Below are 12808 nucleotides of genomic sequence, written 5' to 3'. Positions count from 1 at the left end.
GTTGTCATTGAAGTAGCAATTAAGCAGCAGAGGAGAGGTGGTCCTTTACTTCCAGTCTAAGCTGACCAAGGCTCATGCTACACAAAAGGGTGTAAATATAGTGACATATAGGCTATATAAGGCTATAATTTGTTCTGGATCCACAAAAACATGTTGGGTTTCACTGTGGAATGGATCGTAGTTTCATTCTTTACACAATGGAGCACAGAAGTAGAGCACAGAGCTGGAACAGGGACAGACAAAAATAAATATCAAAACCACTGGGGATAGCTAAAATGCCCCATCAGTGTTTGAACATGGGAAACACCACACTAAGTGTCTCCCCATTTATTGAAAATATAAAATGTTAGAGGGCAAGACAAGAATGGAGGATAAAGATAAAAGCATAGGAAGGCTGAGAGAGGGAGAGAGAAATGAGACGGGAAGAGGATGATCAGTGGATCAGGATCTGAGAACAGAGATGCAGCAGATTGACGGAGGCAGTGAGATAGAGGTGATTGACAAGGGAAGAGACAGGTAGAGGAAGACAAGATGAGAACATGAAACTTTAGGAGACACTCAAAGACAGAAAAGGAGAAGTTTTGCAAGTCAGTCAACACTCCTTATCAAGGCCTATTGAAGTTTAATGGATCAATCAACAACATTACTGCTACTGTTATTTTCTTATAAGTCTTATTAAAGTCAAATGGCTCTTTCTGATCAGGGCATTGTTTAGTGGAGGCAGTGAATGTGCCCTGTCGGCTCACATTATAACCATATGACCTTTACCATGTGAAATACAGTAACACCCACTCCTGCCCTTTTCTCCTGGAAGTCTCTAAGGTTTCTCCCTCAGAAGTCTATTCAGTGCTGGGCAGGCCGCCTCCACAAAAATGAAAACCTTGAAATGGAAATGCAGCACTACCACGCAATACCATACACATGTTTTTTTTTCGTTACAGATACTTAAGCTGATCCTTTGAATTTCTTCGAACACAGTGGTAAAACAGGTCAAAACCTGATGTGTGTGGAGAATTTCCTGACATGCCTGGCTCTAATGTATCAGGAAATATTTTACATGTCACACCCTCTCAACTACTGAAAAAGGCAAAGTGCCAAAAACACAAAAACCTCAATTTTTTTTTGCTCTTTGGCCAAAGTGCACAATTAAACCTAAGGGATCTGCCTTGTAGCTAATTATTTGTCTGACCTTACCACTGCAGTGAACTACAGCAGTTATTTTTGGAGGATTTCCTTCACTGGACATTAATCTAATGCCCCCACACACACAGATACAGTCTGTAGTTTTCTCTCATACACATACAGTCTCTCTGCCGTCCTTTTAAAGTTATCTCTCTGCTGCTGTCCCTTTATCACCGACCCCAGCTCTCACATTATCACAGGAATTGAAGAGAAATTGTGTGTGTGTTTTAGAAAGTGGAAATGGTTCTTTATCATTATATGTCTAAAGGGGCTCTTTAACTTTCCAGCCCGTTTTAGGGAGATGTTAACCTACATTTTAGTTTTTGGAACCCTCAGATGGATTGTTATGATAGGAGGTTCTGCTCATTTAGTATTTGTTGTTGATGGTGTCATTATTCAAAGTATCCCTTGTTAAGTTTAATTTTACATACATGTGATGCCACTACTTTGATTTTTGCTGTGCATTGTGGAATGAGTCCTTCACGGTGAAACTTGATGGAAGCGGATCTCGCCTGGTTTCACAATCCAATCTGTGCTCAGTTTTTCTCCTCTCCTCATGGACAGTGTTGTGATTATGTGAAGGAAGATGAGTCTCTTCTCCAACTGGATTGGCAGCTGCTTACTGTCACGATTTCCAGTGTGGAGTACCATAATCTGCCCGGATGCACAGTCCAGACAGTTTGAACTCGAATCTTTGGAAGCTGTCAGTGCTGTAATGCTTTTCAAGACACCCTGTCAGCTTGAAATGGGCAACATATAGCTATACAAACAAACTTGGGTTTATATTGCTATCAATTTTTTATTATATTAGCAACACATGAAAACCCTAAAGGGCTAAAATAAAAGCAAAATTGTAGTGACAGAAATGAAACAAAAACAAAAGTGTGTGCTTTTGGGATTCATATTCATATATAAGATTGAAAAAATGTCAATTGATTTACGAAATCGGCTTTTGAGTTGCATTAAAGGTAGGGTAGGAGATCTTGAAAAATCAGTGAGTAACAGCCAGAATTTGAAAATACACTCCCGCCTCCTTCTCTCTGAAGCCACGCCTCCTAATCACAGGGACGCGCAGTATGTGTTCGCAGAAGACGACTGTGGTCGAGCACCGCGACTTGCATCAGCCGGATCTCATTCACAGGTAAAAAACATCATCACCATCAGCTGCTGGAGCTCTGTCTGAACCTGAGTCTGTCTGACATCTGACCTCCTCACCATGGTCCTCCTGCAGCAGGTGCAGCAAGCTGTTGTTTCTGAGGGAGCTGCAGGCTCAGATGATGCTTTGGGGACAACAGTGGCGCAGTGGTATAGCAGGGTTGTCTAGTAACCGGAAGGTTGGTGGTTCGATTCCAACTCCTCCCTAGTCACTGTTGTGTGTTCTTGGGCAAGACACTTCACCCTAGCCTGTGGCGTGCATTGCTAGTCATTGTAAAGAATTTAAAAATAAAAAAATAAATAAAAACAAATAATGAAAACCATTATTTGGATTTAAATAAAATACATTACATATATATGAACAAAATCAGTGATCATTATTATCATGTGCTGTCCTCAGGCAGGTGAAGACTGGTCTGGTGCAGCTTCTGGCCATAAGATCACAGAGCTGTGGAGAGAATATCACAATTACACAATGTACAGTAATTACAGCAAGACATAAAGAGTGCAGCAGTAAACTGAACAATGATAACACCAGCAGGTCTATGACAGAAGATGCTGCTCTCACTCAGCAGAGCTGAGGACACAGCTACAACAACAACAGAGACACGTAGCAAGATTAGCAGCCCTGACGTGACCATGATAATGACCATCGACAAGAACAAAGTCTTTGTATCCACATCAAGTTTGACTGATCATCAGAGAGAAGCTCGGAAAAACCGGTAAATGGAATAAAACCTGCTTTGAAATGCAGAAATCTGCCGATCAGAGCCTGCTCTGAGCCAGAGCATGATGTTAGCATCGGGTTAGCAAACTTAGCCTGGTGAAAGCTGCCTACCTGTACGGAAGAACCGTGCCCACCACAGCAGCACTCTGTAACCACTTCTGCTCTCTCAGTCGTAGCCAGCACTGCAAAGTCGTGTCGATAACCACTCTTGTCCGCACATCTTTCTGCATCAAGCCGTTTTCTGGTGGTGGCATTTCCAAAAACAGTGCTTCTTTTCCCACTCGCTGTTAGCGTCTCTGCCATCCGTCATTATGCGCCGATCCGGTGTTTAACTTGGCGTTCACGTGCATCGAGTTCACGTACCTCTGTGGTGCGCGCAGAGCAGGAAGAGAGTGACAACCAGCCAATACAACGCGCAGGGGCGTCTCGGAGGATTGGCTGATGTTTTTAGCATTTTATACCTTCCACAGATGATTTATATTCTCCGTTTTAATGCGAAACTGCTGAACTAATGGGTTGCTATCAGACTGTAAAGAGAAGTTACACTAATTTAAAAGAAAGTGCATTAGAATGAAATCTCCTACCCTACCTTTAACACATTTCTAATCTGTCTACATCAGGTCCTGGATCTTGTCAATGGCCTCCTGTGTGATGAAGAGGACAGTCACCGGCTCCAAGTGTTGCAGGTGTGTCTTCACAAAGCATTATATAATAGCACATTCTGTGTACATGCAGGCATGCACATATGCATATATTGGAATTAAACGAAGTGACAAATATAAACACAACTGCATTGTGACCTCTTGAATAGACATTGTTATTTATACACTCATGCATCATTTCATTTGGCAATCCCGCTCTCATTCTCACACACAGACATTTCACACAATTTCTGCCTCCCCCTCTCTGTTTCTATTTCTTTCCCCAAAATACACACTCACACACACACGCCCACCTTAGCTGCCACAGTGACTAATGAGAATATGTGACAGTGCTGGCGGTAAGTGAGACAGAGAGGAAGTGGAATCGAAGGACACCTGAATTTGTCATTGAGGAAATGAAGGGTTACAGGGTTCAGTGCTTTCAACTTCCTCCTGCCCAACCAATAGCTGATGAGTATTTAGAATAGACTCACAGACCACACCTTAAAAGACTCAGTTATGAGTGTGACCTATGTCTTTTCTTATATTAGTCTTGATCTAGCATGCATTCTTGCAGATCTGTCTCTGTCTCATTTCGGGTCCTCCTGTCTTTCTATCTTTTGTTACAACCCTTTCTTTCTATCTTTTTTACCACCTTGCTTACCATCATCTCAATCACTCCCACCCTTTTCATTTACCATCTCTTCCCCATTACTCACACTTTGTTTGTGTCTCCACCTTTTCCGACTGTGTCTCTTCCCCATTATCATCTATTCTGCCGTTCGTCTTCCTATTTTCTCTACTCATCTCCCCTTCTTTTCTATCCACACGCTCATATTTCTCTGTCTATCCATTTCTCTGTGTCTCTTTCTCAGGTGGCAGAGCAGATTAGTGGTTAGTGAGACCATCCCATTACTGTAAGGTTACAGATTCAATCTCTGAGGCAGACAGTGTGCGCATCAACAGCCTCGTGCCCTGTCAAAATGTCCTTGAGCAAGACGCTGAATATACACCTGCATAGTCATTTTAAGTCCTAATAAAAGCTGACTGCCAAAAAATGTAAAATTCTGCTTTTACTGCCCATAATGTTGTCCTGGATGCATTTATGCTATACTTTCACCTTCACCCATCACAGTGTTCTTATCACAGTGAACCAAAAAAATGATGGTGCACACAAGTCACTTAAATGCTTATAATTTATAATCACTTGTTTTTGTTTTGTATTATTTAATCATTTTATTATTTAAATATTAGAACATCCTCAAAGATGTCTTCCATTTACAGCAGGTGTTACCTACCATACATCTTGGTTACCCTGATAATGACACCTGACTCAGCTTTATTGACGTGTTAACATGCCACATGTATGGGGTCATCTTTGCAATTTTGGTGTATAGAACTTTGTAGAACGCTGTCTTGAGCACAGTAAGGCAGTGCCTCATGGCCCTGGAGGAAAAAAAACAATATTTTGCTCCAAATTCAGTAAAAGAACAACAATAAAATTCACTTTCGTTTGTCAATCTCACAGACATTCAGTTCGTTGGTGTGAATAGGAACATTGCTACCACCAGAGAATACAGAATGCAGAAAGTTTTGCTTTTCTGATTTGGTTAAAGGTTTTGTTTTCCATTTTTATTTTCCTTAAAAGGCTTCATTTCATTTTATGGTTTTTAGTGAAGCCTTTTATAAAGTCTGTTATGTCTGATATGAGTGACATAAACTAAATCATCATGTCTGACAGTTCCTGACGATGATTGAGACATCACTGCCAGGCTAATAAATTAGTGATACCAGTTCTATAAGTAGCCGCCGCTGCATAGCAGCTGCATGTAATAAGGGCTGCTCTGGAGAAGGTGTGAGGCTCATGTACGTTGCAATGCTTGAAATTTTTCAAAACAGAAGAATGTTTAGTGTAGCTTTGCAAATATGAAATGCTGGTAACCTTCTAAGGAACGCTAAGAGAGAATTTTCCAAGATGTCTAAAGCCATTCAAAACAGGACACTTTTTACATGCAAAACCACTCATGTGGTCCGTTGGCCATTTTCTGCTTTCATTGGGACGTGTCCCCGACCTCATAAACACTTGTTCATGAGGTGAGATGCAGCCAAAGAAGTACGCTCACATGTTCCAATCTGAAATTTCGACCTCTCAACTTTTCTCAAATACCAACCTAGAGGCTAGAATTTTCTGCACACACTTTTCCACATACCCTAGCCTTTTCTCCAATTTCAAAAGAAATCAAACTCTTTTGACCCATTGACAGGCCTGGTGCAAAGACAGTGCCTGTACTGAAAGGCAGCATGTCATTTACACAAATGATGATAGTTGTCTCGGTAGTATTGAGGTGTGATCCGTCCTCAAAAGTGTTTTATTGAGAAGAAAAACACTCTGTGTATCATCATATCACATCAAACGAATGAACAAAACGTATTGTAAAATAAGAACAGAATAAGGTTTTCTCTGCTTTCTGCCAAATGTCCTTTTGAGAGACCATTTGTCACATCTTTATCTGGCTTTCGAAGGTTTATCTTTCGAAAAGAATAATACATTTGCAGCATCGACAAAAAAAAATCTTTGACTGTATAAAGAATCCTTGGTAGCATCTCTCAAGTACTTAGGCTTTGAAGAAGATGATTATAATAGATGTTGACGTGAGTGGTCTACAGGGTTGCTTAGACCACGTTTCCTCCTATGTGTAGTTTGTGTATATGGTTCCAGCTTTACATGTGCTTTGAGGCCTCTGCTTCATTTAAAGACTTCAATAAGAGTTATTATTATGTTACACACACAAACAGAGGAATCTGTGTAAATGCTCTAATCCTGGATAATCAATTGAATTGGTAAAATGGTAAACAGTCTAGGAACTAGTTCTGCCTTTCAGTCACAAACTTTAGCTTTCTTGCTTCAAGCTTTAGGGGGACATTGTTACAAATTAAAGCTGTGTTGTCGAAGATTATTGTAACAGCACACAAGTTTTCCAGTCTGCAGCACAAAATCTGTAATCCTGTTTTTAATGACTGAATATTGACTTTTATGAGCTTAATCAATTTACGTATCCTTTGGTGGGTAGTCTAAATATGTACGGTGTAAATGTTTGTGTATGCAGAGTTAATATTTGCACGTGTAGGTGTGACTTAATGTGCATCATTCATTTGTTTGCTGCTCTCGTGTGTGTGTCTGTTTGCCTGTGAGCTTGTGTTTGTAGCCCTCCCGAGTCAATGATTGCAGCTTTCTTGGCCTCACCTCTAACAGTCACCAGTCAATATTACAACAATTACCAGCAAAGCATAAAATGTCAATATACGTATGACATTTTCAGAGGTCAAACTAGAATTTTGTTGCCCCGAGAACCCACATGGATACGAGCCACCTGGCGATGTTCGATCTAGAGTAAACTGTTAAGTCAGACTTTAATAGTCATTGATTTTATAATTCAAGCATTTGGAACGAGTTAAAGATAGCTAAAAATACAGCTTGATCGACTGGATCCTGGCGTGGTTATTTTATGTTTTAATTATTGAAATCACAGCAACAGGGGAGGCAACGAAAAGAATACTGAATAAGTACAATTCCACAGATATACTGTAGTTTTTTTATCACTCCTTTCTCCTCTGAAGGGCAGCTCTTAGTGTTTGTCCTCAGTACAACCAGATCAAATGTCGCACATCAGGAGGTCCACCGTAATTTCAGTTGTTCACAGAGAGAGGCAGAGTAAAAAGTTCATATTTCAGTGTGTCAGGATTATCTGTTTATACAGAGAGACGCAAACATACAAGCACCCAGACAAGCCAACACAATAGGAAAGGAGATGATGGCAATCACATGCTGGACTGTGAGTCAGTGAGACAGACAAACAGACCTGTGTAAACGATGTCTGTTGTGAAATTACCGCTCCGAAATGAAGGTCACCATTTTAGCATATCTTATTGTGCCGCCTGAAACAGCTCCGGAATACAGATGCATGAATTATGCAGTCAGAGATAAAGTTATCACGTTTGATGCTGTTGAGCCGAAGTGCCACTTATTATTTCTGGAGATGATTGGCACATGATAATGACAAGTAGCATCATGGATTGCTTGTTTGATGTCACACGCACGTTTGATGTTGGGTTAAAAAAAGAGAGATCAAACATAAACAAACATGGATGTACCCAAACATTAAAAAAAGAAACTTTATAAAAAAAAAAAAACTTAGTTTAAAGGAACAGCTTGGTACAAAGTCTCTCTCACACTCACACCATGACATCCCGAGTTAAATGCTCCCAGTCAAGCCAGCTAAAGGAGCGTGTGTTTACCTTGTCAACAAGAAAAACAAGCACAGCGCCTGTAGCAACTATTTAAGAGCGCTAACATTCCTGTCAGAGCTGGAGCAAGTGTTTGTGCTTGCCTGACAAATGTGCAAACATAATATTGAATGTAACACTACAATGCAAAACAAGAAAACAAATAACGTCTAGGTACAGTCAAAATCCCCATATTAGTTCTGCTTACTAGCTCTTATTTAAAAATTACAGATGGCCTTATAAAATAAACACCGCATTTATTATTATGTGTATGCATTGTAAAGAAAAGATGTTTTTTTTAAGAATAACCTTTAAACGAGAACTGTACTTTATTTCTCTATAGATCTCTAACTTTTCATACTAAATTGTGATATGACTGCACTAATAACTGCGATAAGTACCAGTCTCCTGTGGCTGTTTTAGTGCAGCAGTGGTAGGAAATGTTCAGTTTGCAGCAAATTAACATCACAGTGTAAAGAGAACAAACTGTTATCAGAAAAATAAAATTAGACTGAATTGCACGCCTAGTTTCCTGTTATTTTCCAATGCAGGAATAAAATGTGAGCTCACAAACTATAGTAACACCGAAAGGTAATTACTGAATGCTAATACACAGAATGTCTCTTGTAGAAAATTGCTATGTAATGAAAATCTGTGTCATTGTTAAAACACATTTTTTGGAAGTACAACAATACAATGGTGCAATAGGTTTCTTTTTTCACATATATCTAGACCTATTAAAATTTCTGCAGTAAATTCTTGACCCACTCCACACCATGGGCACAGAGATCTCTTTGTTCCTTTTGCTCCTCACTTTGTCTCAGCATCTCTTTATCAACTTCTCCACATGCTGCTCAACCGCCCCTCCCCCCACATCGTTTTCCTTTCTCTTAAAGGCAGAGATGCATTGTGGGGTTGTCAACATGACTTCTTATTATGGGACTAAGCAAGTGTAAAATTGACTTTTGGCCAGAAAGTGACAACCCACTGAAACCAATTGTGGTTTCAGTCTGCAGGGTTGCATCTCATTGTGTGTGTGTGTGTGTGTGCGTGTGTGAGAGTAAGTATGTTTTGCCTTATTTTTGTGTTTTAGTCTACAATGAACGACATGAGCAAGTGTGAAAAACAGAAAACCATTTGTCTTTAATGTGTAATATCTAAAGAGTTAAAAAAAAATTTAATTGTATCCTTTGGTTTGTTATGAAATTATTTTACAAAACCAGATGGGTATCTGTGCATGTTTTCATTTAATAAAACATTCTTCTGAAGAATTAAGAGATTAGTCTGACAGGATTTCTAATACATAAACGTGAGAATCGGTTGATTTTCAGGGAGTAACCACAACAACAGACAGATGTCAAGCAGTAAAATCGCTCACTGCTCTTGTTTTCTTGTACAGACAGCTTGACGTGCCATTCAGACGTGTGGTCGAGTCAAGCGCACAAAGTTCGATCAATTGAAACTGTGACCCTGTTTGCTGATGGCCTTTCTAAAGGCAAGCTATGAGCTTACACAAGCTGACATGAGGAGAAAAAGAGGGTCCAAGACAAATATAACAATGGGAAAACCAATTTCCTGTCTGCTTCCCTGATCTCTGCATCCCAGCAGGCATGTTGTGTGTATTATGGGACTTGATAATCTACATTATTTTACTATTAATGTAATGTGCTCAGCCAAAAGACTATCTGAAGAGGTGTTCCTTTCTGCACAGCAGGAGTGCACAGAGTAGTGCTGATTCTAACGCTGTTGGATCTTTTCAGTGGTCTCCTGTGTGGTGACAGTGACAGACCTTCCAGGACAGATGGCTGCTACTTTTCAATGCAGCATCTCTTCACTATGCTGAAAGAAATGGAACCTCCTCAAGTGTTGTCACCATGTCCTTATGGACCTCTCAGGGTCTGAGGTAGTGGGTGACAGGATAATGTTGGCCATGTTGCCAGGCACAACTGAGGCAATTTTCAGTTATCTATAACAGAAGAAACACAGATTACAGCAGTAAGACACCAAGCAGCAGGCAGTTTGTTGAGCATTTCCTATTATAACTGTATTTTTTATAATCAAAATGTGCACCGAACACTGTTGAATAAGCACAAGAAATATCACAAAATGTTGCCATATTTTACTCTGTCCGAAGAATAGCTTTTTTCAATCCTTTAAAAGGCACTCGATTGAGCTTTTTCTGAATATTTGTTGTTGTTATCGGAATTGTCTTTGTCATGATTGGCCAGCTGATAAAAACAGCAGTCACACAAGCTCTTCTGAAAAGGTCAGCCGTTTTCAACTTCCGAAAGCGCTCTGCTCAGCCAAAAAAAGCCGCTTGTTTCAGAGTTTTTTAAAGGGCAGCCACAAAATTCTGACATACATAGTTCTGAACAAGAGATAAACACACACACACACACACACACACACACACACACACACACACACACACACAGGGAAAAATAAGTTGCACAGTGTCTGCTCTCTTCTGGGACAAACAAGTGAGATGGATGTCTGTATTAATCTTGGAAGAGGGTAAAAAATGTGGAGAGAGAATAACAGAGAGAGATAAGTAGTGAGATAGGAGGAGCGAGAGCTTCAGAGTGGTGGATAGATAACCAGACAGAGCGTGTGAGAGAACTAATGTGAGAGAAGGTAGAAGGAGGTCTCAAGTCTTGAACAGAGTAACCAAGTGATTGAGAACAAAGCAGATAGAGAAGGACGGAGAGGAGGCGAAATTGCAGATGTCATGTTGATGGATGGGCTGACATTTCCCCTGCTCTTGCTAATGCTGTCTCACTGCTGACTCTGCTACTGTACACGCAGATGCACACGTACACTCTGAAAATTGTATCTTTGCTGAACCTGAATCTCACTTTTACTTTGACACAGATATGCTCTCTTGCAGTCCCTCGCATGCTCATTGTTGTTTTGTTTTACACAAAAACATCAGCGATGACATGCTTGTATCAGTGTTTAAAATCTAAGCTGGAAGAAGTAGAAGTGTTTTCCTGAAAGTTGCACAGATGCAGCTCAATGTGACAAATCTACCGTGATGTGTTTCACCTCTAACAGTCTGTCCGCTAAATAAACTGGAATAACAAATGAGTATTTCATCCTAAATGATCTTGAGGGAATCTGAGTCGGCACCAAAAGGAGGTCTGCAACCTATTTCCTGGATGAAAGCAGAGGCTGTGTTGAATAATGGTTTTACAGTTTGTGTCATTGTTTTGAATGTCTATCTACAGTCTCTATGTCTAAACTCTATTTTAATTGATTGCCAAACATTTGGGCAGAGATTGAGATGTGACCAAACAAGCTGCCCAAAGAAGGGTACCCAAGAGTTACACAATAATTAGCAAATACATACTGAAAGCTAAAAGATGTCTCTTGTGTGTTCGTTTTCAGAGAAAGGTAATCCAAGGTGAATTCAGGTAGGACTTGTATACTTAAAACTGTTCCATTAAATGTTAAATGAATTTCTCTTTTTGTGCCTTTGAAGTAGTGTAGGCTATGATCAAAGGGAAGGCTGCGAGCTGTGTTTCTGCCATCGTGAAGAATCCTCTTGACTCCAAACATTTATGTGTGTGTGTGTGTGTTTCACTTGAAGAAAAGGTTTATGGTCGTCTGTATTTAAATTTCATGACCCAAGGCCCTGCAAAATTCATTTAAAATGAAGCACAGCTGTCAATCTAAAAATGTTTACTTTGTGAAGATAGGAAGGTTTTTTGGGTTTCCACCTGATTATTGCAGCATTATTACATTATGTCCTATAAAAATACAACACAAACTGGCACCAGCAGCTTTATGTCCCACTTTGCTGAAAATACAATCAATGTGGATATGCCCAATTTATTTTAATCCCCAAAACTGAACCGTCTTGGACTGTTTTATTTAGTTTGAGAGTCACAGGGAGAAAATGAGGTAGAATTAGTCCCGTGGGTCATGTCATTGGAGGACGCTAAATCCTTGTTGTCTTAATTAAAGCTTAGTGAATAGACAGAAATTAGCATGGCCCAAAGCTTCAGTGCACATCACCACCGGGAAAATAAAGTTTTCAAGCTAATAATTATGTTGATTGTGCTTTTTAGTGCGAACCAGGCTTCCTGAGAGTACAAAGCAAAACAAGCCATTACAAGCACCATCAAGGGAGAAGCCAAACTCTTGATGGAGCCATCAGACACATCTAAAATTAGAAACACGATTCATGTCTCCGATTTAACATTTTTCAACAAACATCACTTATGAAAGTAGCTTTTTTTTGAGTTTATGTTTGCACCTCTCGATACTCCACATGGTAGTGCTGATGGTGAAGCACTCCTCTGTGTGTGCTGTATTGACATAGAAAGCTTAGCTGTCCCATGACCTGTTATTTGTCAAGTTTGACTTAAAATCAAAAACTCTTCCAGTCAAAAGTACCTTAATCTTTACAAACCTTTGTGTTGTAAATTCTGCGATGTCTGGCCAAGCATTGTTGGCCTTAATAGTTGCAGTCAATCTCTTGAAGAGAACTAAGAAAACAAACCCTATGACTCATTTTAACTCAACTTCAGTGCCTCTACTGTGCAGTTTAGGATTGGTTTTAAAATGTTATTGATCATGTTCAGGGAACAGTTTGGACTCATGCCCAGCTAAAGCTCCCATGGCTGAGACAGATGCAGACCTTACAGTAGACGATATTTGAAAGAGTTTGGGACTGTTTAATAAAATTCAGACATATGTGTTTGAATGACGAATGTGCAAAAGCTCTTAACCTTACACACTTAACTTAAACTTAAACTCAGGTTCATGCTAAAATGTAATGATTTATATACTGGAGCCTTGTTTTGTGTCCTGCACA

Source organism: Parambassis ranga, chromosome 19 (genome assembly GCF_900634625.1).
Source record: "Parambassis ranga chromosome 19, fParRan2.1, whole genome shotgun sequence".
Classification (NCBI taxonomy): Eukaryota; Metazoa; Chordata; class Actinopteri; family Ambassidae; genus Parambassis; species Parambassis ranga.
The sequence above is the reverse complement of the archived record's forward strand: the minus strand, read 5'-3'. Positions refer to the sequence as shown.